This window comes from Peromyscus leucopus, chromosome 17 (assembly GCF_004664715.2).
Source record: "Peromyscus leucopus breed LL Stock chromosome 17, UCI_PerLeu_2.1, whole genome shotgun sequence".
Taxonomy (NCBI): domain Eukaryota; kingdom Metazoa; phylum Chordata; class Mammalia; order Rodentia; family Cricetidae; genus Peromyscus; species Peromyscus leucopus.
Window position 1 is genome coordinate 18,643,562 of NC_051077.1, and position 10,519 is coordinate 18,654,080.

The 10,519-nt window shown below is 42.2% G+C and overlaps 1 long non-coding RNA gene across 1 annotated transcript in view; it reads right to left on the reverse strand.

Moving 5' to 3' along the window:
• LOC114698503 overlaps window positions 1-8,594 on the reverse strand; it is a 103,476-nt gene extending 94,882 nt beyond the window's left edge. Inside the window, exons 1-2 of the long non-coding RNA XR_003735364.2 lie at window positions 8,463-8,594; window positions 4,168-4,281 (exon numbers count right to left, since the gene is read on the reverse strand). This is a non-coding gene — a long non-coding RNA (uncharacterized LOC114698503). The remainder of the gene's footprint in view (window positions 1-4,167; window positions 4,282-8,462) is intronic.
• Window positions 8,595-10,519: the final 1,925 nt, after the last annotated feature.

Consider the following 10,519-nt stretch of genomic DNA (forward strand, 5'->3'; position numbering starts at 1 on the left):
AAAGCTGTCTTATGCTATTTTCTACACTTTTCCTCAAATTGAGAAGGAGAATTAGGGAAAAACATATAGTAATCGGGATAAAAAGCTGAAGGCTTCAACATGAGAAGAGTGGAAGACACAAGGTCGCTTTACCAATATCCTTTTAGAAGAGATCATTCCGGAAAGAGGGGGAAAGGTAGATACACAAGCCGCAGGATTAGGTTTCAGAAGTTCGGGCATGCTACTGTCAATCGAATCCCTTCAGTTCTAAGAAAGATTCTTTCATTCACTGGTGCCACAGCTGGATAGAAATATTGATTGCTTCCCTCCCTTGGCACCTTCTGGTCCTAGGATGTCTAGACTGCTGGGAACAGGCTTTCAGATTAGACCCAGATTGAATCCTCTGAGTCCTGTGTCCACAGTGTCTTCAGCACAGGGACTTAACTTCAACCTCTGAGAGGCAGCTCAGTGCAACACAGAGAGATGATATTGTTCTGGGAGCCACTAGGGGTTTCCTAACCAACCATGCAAATGGCAAGATATAAAGGGACTCTAGCGGCATTCATGTATTGGAAGTTGTAAACAGCTGTCTAACTGGACATAAGGCCTCACTCAACAGGAGGGAAACCATGCCTGTATTAGAAACCTAACCAATTACTTGGTGATAGTAAAGTCATAGATCTTAGAGAAACTGTTATTGCCACTTTATTAGACCAACATTACTCCTAAGTGCATTCTAAAACATTCTTCTATAATAGATTAGTTATAATAGATCTCTCATCCCATCAGAGAAACTTCTCTTGGTAGCAAACAGTTACCCTTACAGAAAACCAAAACTGGTCATAATGCAGAGATCAATTGATTGTGGGGTACTGAGGCCCAACATACACATACATCTGCAATACAAATGCTGCCCTAATGCTCAGGGCACATCAAAGAAGAGGTGGCAGGAAGGTTGTAGAAGCCAGAGGACCAGGACGTCTACTGTGACAGAAAAGCTACACTCATGTCACCTCAACAATATGGCTGCCTAAACAAGACCTGAACAAGAACAACACGGATAAACATACTAATGTGGAAGGGGGAACTGTTGCAGGATTCCCACCCCTAAAATATGAACAATAGGCATAAGAACCAATGAAAGAATGAGAATTAGCCTTTCCCAGGGATGAGCTTGCTAACTGATTATTCAATACAAAATAGTCAGCCATGAAATCGTATACATGCAAGCCACACTAAATGGAATCAACACATTGGAGGTACAGATTTGGGATGGGTAGGAAAGCGGGGATGGATCTGGGAAGAGTAGGGTGAGGAAGTATAGATGGTCAGAATACACTGCATGGAATTCTCAAAGAACTAATAAAAATGAGAATAATACAGAGAAAGAGTTGTTTGTGTCAGCTATATGTAGCTGTTGGTGTGAATTAGGCAAGATACTCTTAGTTCTCTGAGAAGCAATCAGGCAGAATTGGACCCTGTTGGATTATGTCACAGACTGTCAATAGTCTCCGCCTGACTTGTTCTCCTCTAGAAAATATTGACTTTTAAAGCCACATCCTTTTCTTTCTGTTGAAGATGATGACAGAATGCCATGTGAGTTATTGCTGGCAGCCTCTGGCTGACTACAGGCCTGTCCAAGAATAGAAGGTCTTGCCTGAGCAGCTGGTACATTCTTTATTAATCACAAGGAATGAGTTACAATCATCAATATGCTCATCTAATTTAATTGTTAAAGGAAATTTCAGTAACTTTGAGAATATACCACATTCCTTAAAAGAATTAGGACCAAGTCAGAAGAGAGGGGAGAGAGAGAGAGAGAAGAGAGAGAGAGAGAGAGAGAGAGAGAGAGAGAGAGAGAGAGAGAGAGAGAATGAATATGAATTACAGAGATGTGAGACCTTGAGTAGACACTGTCCAAAAGAGAAATACCTTGTCTACGACACACCTATTTTTGGCTCCTTAACCTCTCTTTCTGTGCACCTTCTAGCTAATTTATTATAATTTATTACCTTTCACCCTATGCCGTTATTGGTCGGTTCTGAGATAATGTTTGTAGGAAAAGTAATTTGACATTTTCCCTTATCTATTTTTAATGTTATTCCCCTACTCCCTTATATACGGGCACAATATTCCTGGCAACAACTTGTAGTAAATAGTTTATGTTTTCTGAAAGCCACTGTTTTAAGTTGTACAAATGCCCCTTTTCCTGACTCCTTTTCTGCCAATACAATCGTTTCTGCAGGTAGAACATTATATTCCAGTTATTAAGAACATGAACTGAGGACGGAACAAAAACAAAGGGGGTGGGGGAAGAAGCTCCTGGGTGTTCTCCAACAGGTGTATGACCACTTCTACCCTACACTGGAATGTGTGTGTGTGTGTGTGTGTGTGTGTGTGTATGAGAGAGAGGGTGAGGGTGAGATAGAGAAATGGACTTCCCTAAAGGAAAATAAGCAAGTGTTATTCTTCATACCATTCAGAAGCCTTGATTTATGCAGCAAAAGGAAGGAGGGAAGGAAACACTTGTTGTGGTCCACCTTGTGACTCAGTCTGCTCAGGAGAAGCGATGAAGGAAACTGCTGCATTGAAAATGAAGTTCATGAGTTGCATGGGTTTGTTTGGGGGAGAAGGAAGGGAGCAGATGTAAAATGTTTATGTAAACCAAAGCAACAGAAAGGTAGTAATAGTTGTATCCCTCAGAGGGGCAAAATCCCATTTTCTCACACCCTCCTTCCCCACCAGGTAACTCAATTTGTTAAGATAACATGACTTCGAGGCTTCAGCAAAGACCAAGAAAATTAGGTAAACAACTGTAAATAATTGACTTACACTGTGAGCAACATGGAATTATGTATCACTTGGGAAACCAATATTTGTGGAACATTCAATTTAATCACCCTTAACACTCGGTCTTTACAGTCACCCTGTGTTGGAGGTATCCTGACTATTTTTCCACTTTTCAATTGCAATAAAAAAAAATACAATAAAACTAGTAAATTTAGATGAATAGCCCTTTACTCACACTCAACAATGAGATTCAAGGTATCTTGCTGTGGAGGCTGGGCTGCTATCTCAGAGGATAAAATCCTTGCCTTGCACACATGAGGATCTGAATTGAATCCCCAGAACCTGTGTAATAATCCAGGTGCAGGGCTAGGAAGTTGGTTCAATAGACAAAAATATTTGCTGCACAAGTAAGAAGACGTAGATTCCAATCTCCAGAACCCATATAAAAAGGTGGGTGTGGTTACTATGCACTGTAACTCCAGGGCTGTTCAGGGAAGGGCAGAGACAGGAGGATTGCTGCACCTGATGGCCACACACCTAGCTCCGATTTTGGGAAAGACCTTGCCTCAAGGAAATAAGGCAGGGAGTGACAGAGCGGGGCAAGAGTGTCCTTGTCCAGCCTCTATACATAGGAATATGTGCTCATGACACACATGTGCAAAAACTACACACACAAGCACAAAAACTACATGCACAAGCACAGAAAGTACACATACACACATACACACACACACACACACACACACACACACAGTAGCATATGCTTGTAATACTGGTGCTGGAGAGGGGATGTCAGGGGGATGCTCCCACACTTGCTGGCTAGGCAGCTTAGCCTAATTGGTGAGCTTCAGGCCAAGGTGTAAAGACTTAGAATAGTCAAGATTGAAATCTGACTTCCACATATATATGCACATGTATGTGCACCTGCACACACTTGAACACATGCACACGTGTATGCACCCCCCAACACACACACAGGCATGCAAGGTATGGCTACTTAGAATTCAAGAGCATAGCAGAAACCTTCTCACCTACCTCTCTCAGGTAGCTGAGTAAATTTTCAACCTAGAGGTACCCACTCTGTCCTCAGAAGAAAGGAACATACTTATATCTGAACACATGGGATGGAAGATAATGTGAGCAGATCTGGTCTGGCAACATCCCCCCAGTCTACCACTTTACTCTAATACCTGTGTCCAGTTATTCTTATCTATGAACTACGAACTTCTAACACATTCAGCATGAAAATACACAAGCTTATTCACTCATTTTAGGGCCCTGATTTCTTGCGAAGGCTCCTCTATTTTATGAAACTACAGGCTTGAACCAGTTACTTCCTACTGTTGTGATAAAATACCAAGAGCAACTTAAAGGAGAAAAGGGTTTATTATAGCTTACCGTTGCAGAGGGATGGAGTCGACCATGACGGAGCTGGCAGAGCAACAGACAGGGAAAGCATGGTGGCAGGGACAGGAAGCTGGCTGACCACAGTTCCTCCACACACAGGAAGCACTGGGAAAGGGGGGAACCAATAGGAAGTGAGAGAAGGCTATTCAATCTCAAAGCCCACCCCCAGTGGCATACTTCTTCCATCGAGGCTCTACCTCCCAGTCTCCTCAAACAATATCACAAACTGGGGACCAAGTGTTCAAATGGATGAGCTGTTGGAGGACATTTTTCATTCAAACCACACTGTTTTTCTCTTATTGGTTTACCCTTTGTTATGTGGACTTCATCTTGAAACCAAGTGGTAGCTTTGGAAAGATGCCATCTTCTCCCCATAGTTAACACAAAGCCTAGACCCACATCTGTGTGTATCCATCTCCAAATCCCATGCTTTCCCATCACCTTCAAAGAGTCACTCAATTTATAATGAAGTATGATCCTCAATATATATAAATGGTCACCCATATAAAATAAGAGTGAGGAAATACTGGTGAGTTTCAGGAGTCCACTAACAAAATGTAACTGATGGGACTAGATCACATATTTTACTATCAGTAACTCCAAAGCAATGCCAATACCATCTTGAAGGATTTTCAGAACTGTTACACAGTAGTATACCCATATGAAAACTACAGTCATGTTTAACAACATGTAAGACCAGATCTACAGCAGTTTCTGAACTTCCATTCCACTTTATTCTGGTCCCTGAGCCTGAGTGTGGGCAAAGATACTTCAAGCTCCTCAGGTCCTGACTCTCCTCCACATTACAAGGTATACATGACCTTATAAGATACTCTAGCCCACACTGTCATCTCATACATGTTTAAAACTATTATTAAAATGGTCTAATTTATATCATTTCAAAGCATTTAAAGATGTCCCCATGTGTTTGAAGAACTTCTTAGTGCTCTCTGAATTGAGATTAAACATCCAGAGGCTTTTATCATTAACTATCACTGTTGTCACTCCTTCCTGCAAGTTATAAAAACCGGTCCTTGAAAATTTTGGATACTAAAAGTGATAAAGAGGTTACTAGGTGACTCTTTCATGTTCCAGATTACTTGAGGGGTTAGGATGTAGGATCCACTTTCTCCAATATAATAAGTGCCAGCTATTGAATCGCTGCTTGTGAGCCACAATCCAAGCCACACCAAGTGCCTCATGCGAGGCTCTATTGGTTTTCTACATTAGCATACAGTTGTGTTCTCTGCTCCAAGAAAATGCCTCGAAGACAACTCTGCTGTCTAAAATGTGAGTTTCTGTGGTGTGCATATCTTTAATCCCAGCACTTGGGAGGCAGAGGCAGACAGATCTCTGTGAGTTCGAGGCCAACCTGGGCTACAGAGTGAGTTCCAGGAAAGGCACAAAGCTACACAGAGAAACCCTGTCTTGAAGAAAAATAAAAGTGTGTTTCCCTTCGTGGAAGGTCAATAGCATCTCCACATCCCCAGTCAGGAAGAAATGAGATGCCAAGCATGCCACCCACTAATCATCCACCTTTCAAGACTTGATTTGGTGTAATTTTCTCTGAGGATGAAGAAGCTGACAAAAATGCTCTCCGGGTGGAAAACAGGCTTGTAAACCTGCCCAACTTATTATTTTCTGCCTGAAAGCAATAAACATCTGTTTTCTTGATAAAGTAACCAGGCTCAGATTGGAGGGGAACAAAGCTATTTAGTTCAGCTCCAATTATGGATTCTTCTAGAGAATATCACCCTGAGGGCTCTGTAGTTTGAGATACTGAACATTACCCCAAACCCTCTCCATTCCCCTATGCATCGTCAGCCCAGATTCTATGCTGTGAGACATTTCTTCATACTATAAAATGCTGGCAGATGTTATTGAGCAGAGGAAGGAGGGAATAGATGCCCACCTCTCTGAGATATTGTGGACTAGACCAAATCTTAAGGAAGAGACATTTTCTCAATTAATAAAGTTCACTCCAAACTCATTTTTTACATCCTATATAATCAATGAAATCTAGAAAGAGATTGAATGTTTATCTTTATTTTTCATATCTGTATCTCATTATCATATGCAGAACACTTTGACTATTCTTGGCTAACAAAGAAAGTATTCTATCTTAGGCTATTCTAAAATTGCAATAAAAAATTCTTATCATTTATGTTTTACTAAACCATTTTTGAAGACTGGTTAAGTAAAGTAGTGGGGATGGAAAAGGAAAAGAGAAATCAGTAATTGCTCTGATCAAGTAGCTGCAATTTGGACTGATCAGCAACAAAACTTTTTGAGTATTATAGCCTACCAGAAACTTTTTGTTGTTGTTGTTGTATTTAAAGGAATATTAAGAAAGAAAATCTCGTAATTCCTGACCTGTAAATTTATAATCCAGGTGTTAAAAAAAACTTTTCTACTGTAGAAGAAGACTGCATAATGTAGAGAAGAAATGGGAATCCAGAAAGACAGAGGCATAATAATAGAAGACAGTTGGAAGAGCATGACCAGAATGAGGATCCCAGAGAACAGAGCAAAGGTTTAGAAGGTGAGAAGACTAGTCAAACAGCTATGGAAATACAATCGAGGGAGACAGGAATGGCGGAAGCAAAAGCCTGCCTGGAAAGTTCAAGGAGCAGCATGGAAGCTAACGTTTCTAGAGAGGAGTGCCTGCCGGAAAGAAGTGGGATGTGACGTCAGAGAGGTTGACCAGGAGTCAGATCCCAGGATATTGAGCAATGGAATCACATGATCTGAATCACAGTTTAGAAGGATGCCCTGTGGAAAGAGACTGTAGAGATTGAGTAATCAGTGTAGCATCAAGGAATGGTTACAGAGAGCGGGCATCTAAGCTAGAGGCTTAGGACAGTGGGCAATGGGAGAAGTATGGGATTCTGCATTGCTTTGAAGAGTCAAGATGACTAGACACTAGCTAGGAGTGAAAGCAGGGAACATGAAGGATGTGTTGAGATGTTCTGACCTGGGAAGAATGTGCATACATATGAACAAGATGGGGAAACAACTGAAGGAAAAACACCAATGTCTATTAGATACCTCATATAAATGTTGCACAGGCAATTGGATTGATAAAGCACAGATTTCAGGCAAAAGATGTGAGCTAGAGACATCAGTCTGGTAACTGTATGGGATTTGAAGCCACGCTTCTGCAGGATACTACCACAAGTAATTACAGATAAGAAGCCAGGTAGTGATGGTGGTGGGGCTTGCTTTTAATAACAGTATTTAGGAGGCAGAGGCTGGCAGATCTTTGAGTTCAAGGCCAGTCTTGTCTACAGAGCGAGTTCCAGGACAGTCAGGACACAGAAACCCTGTCTCAAGTGAAAAAAAATTCACACACACACACACACACACACACACACACACACACACAAAGTACTGACCAACAGTCAGGTGGAGACCAGAGCTGGTACCTGGGCTAAGCATGTGAATCTGATCAATGACCTCAAGGAGAACTAGTAAAGAGGATAGTGTTGACTTGGAGAGAAGCAAGAGCAGATGGGATCTGCGGTGCAGGATAGAGTGGTTGGGAATGTGATCACAGATAGGCCACTCATGGTCATGCCTCTGACGGAGGATGCAGATGCAGAGAAGCAGGTGGAGGTGATGGTCTGTTTGGTGGCGTGTTTGGCAGAATCCCTTTAGGGCACTTAATGAGATAAGAAACAAGGCCATCAGGTGAAAATGATGGGAGTAGGGTGGAATATTTGTAAGAGGGTGTGAGAGAGTTGCTTATGCCAGTGTGAAGTCATTGGGCCAGGAACGTGGGCATCAGCTGGAAGACTGCTGGACACAAACTCTCAATCCCCAGTACTGAATGAAAAGCTGTATATGAACAAGAATTCCAAGTGTCTCATCTGTGAATGAGGGGAAATGATGGTGGCACAGTATGCATCAAGGTGGTAGTTTCAACAATAAACATGTAACATTCACTGAGCTCTCGTCAGTGAATGGTAGGAAACAGAATCCACTCAGGTGGTTTCACTCAGTGGTTATCATGTCCATCTGGGCTTCATTACCTGCAGAGCTGTTGAACAACGGGCCTCTCTACTGGCCTGAAACATGGCTCTCTGGGGGGATAAGAGCCAAAGCATGGGTAGTTGCCAGAAGATTCCATGGTGATTATAATGTGCACCATGGCTTGTGAGCCACCAAGGTAAGTGGTTAGATTGCAAGGAGGGAACTACTCGCAGGGATGTGGGCAGAGTTACAAAGTGAAAATGGGAAAAGGAAGCACTCAGGGAGCAGCAGATGGAGGGAAGGCGTTAACTTACCCAGGGCTGAAGAACAAAACGAGGAAACAGCCCTACTGCAGAGAATGGAGAGCAGCCTGGTGGAGTTTAAAAAGGAGAGACGACAGGATTGCTTCCAGGTAGTGAGCAAATTGGGACCCAGCACGACTTATTTATCTCCTCTTTCTTCCTATGGCAGGGCTACAATGTTGCCTCCCATTGGCTGGCTCCTAGCTGAAGCTGGCAAGGCACCTTGGGGTATGTAGTTCTCCACTGTGGTCTGTAGTCCTGAGAAGAGAGGAGACCAGAGAAAGATTGCTGAAGAGGCAGATGGAGAAAAATCATGAAAAGCCCTTGGCGGAGGACCAAGATGTTTTCCAAGCATTTTATATGGATTAACATTTTAATATGTGGCTTCATTCCTTTTCATTAAAACACAGTACTTTCTTATTGATTAAGGCTCTATGCTAGGTCAATTAATTATTAGAGACAGTTGAATATTTTAACATTTAAACATATACTATCTTCTAGCTGAAAACTTCATTTTTTTTTCTAGGTGATAAAACTAGAACTGATCTTCTATGGACTGAAGAAAGTCTTAATATTAGGTCAAATTCAGAATATAATCTAGGCAATGAAACAACTTGGGACTAAAGACCGAGTTTTCAAGTTCTTACTCAGAAAACATAATATAGAAAGATACAATGGGCCCATAAGTTGCAGGTCCCTCTGGAATTCTATGTCCTGTTTCATGGACATCCTAAAGAAATCTGCAAGGCCAATTATGCTTGTAAGTTCTTTTGTTTTCAGTTATAAGCTATGTTTGGACAACATCAACAGCAGTTCTGGAGAAACAGGAAATATGTGATTGCTAGAAGAAAGGAGTGAATCGTTAGCTGAAGCGGGTAGAGGCAGCATTCCACCCAATAAAGACAGAACATAAGACATAAACTGGTCCTGTTTCTGAGCTATTAAAGCTTAACCAGAGTGTGGCTGGAGAGAGAGCTCAGTGGTTAAGAGCACTTGTTGCTCTTGCAAAGAACCGGGGTTTTATTCCCAGCACCCACATTTGGCTCACAACCTCCATAACCCCAGGGGATACAACAGGGATGCATGTGGTACTCATAAATGCATGTGGGCAAAAACATTCATATAAATAGAGTAAAAATCAACACATCGTATTTTTAAAAGGTTTTATATTAACTACAGCCTGGAGGTGGGGCTTAGTTGGTAGAATGCTTATCTAACATATGTGAGTCCCTGGATTTGATCCCCAGCACCATACAAACCCCAAAATTGAGTGAAGTGGTAGCATATCTGTAATCTTAGAACTTGGTAGGAAGAGATAGGAGGATGGGGAATTCAAAGTCATGCTCAGCTACAGTATAGTGTTTGAGGCCTGCCTGGGCTACATGTGACCCTATAGCAAAAGATCAGCCACAATGACAAGTAGCCTGTCCTTAAGACGGGCATTTTCCTAGACCCAGAAGATGAGCTGACAATAAAGCTTCAGGGGGTTGTTGTTGTTTGTTTTTGCTCGTTTGGGGGGGCCCACCTTCCAGCTCCCAAATAAATCACACATGGAGGCTTACTCTTAATTATGAATATCTGGCCTTAGCTTGACTTGTTTCTTGCCAGCTTTCCTTAACTTTAAATTATCCTGTCTCCCTTTTGCCTCTGGGTTTTCCCATTCTCTTACTTCTGTAAATCTTACTCCGAGACTGGCTGGGTGGCTGGGTGGCTGGTCCTCCTCTGGCTGCTACTTCTCCTCCCAGATTTCTCCCTTTAGATATTCTCTGTGCCTGCCAGCCCCACCTATCCTTTCTCCTACCTTGCCATTTGCCATTTGCCAATCAGCACTTCGTTAGACCATCAGTTGTTTTAGACAGGCACAGTAACACAGATTCACAGAGTTAAACAAATGCAACATAAACAAAAGTAACACACCATGGTGATATTTTCTTGTACTCTAATAAAAGTTGCCTGAAGGTCAGAGGACCGAGACAGCCACTAGATTAAACATAGAGGCCAGGCAGTAGTGGCATGTACCTTTAATCCTAGCACTTGGGAGGCAGAGATCCATCTGGATCTCTGTGAGT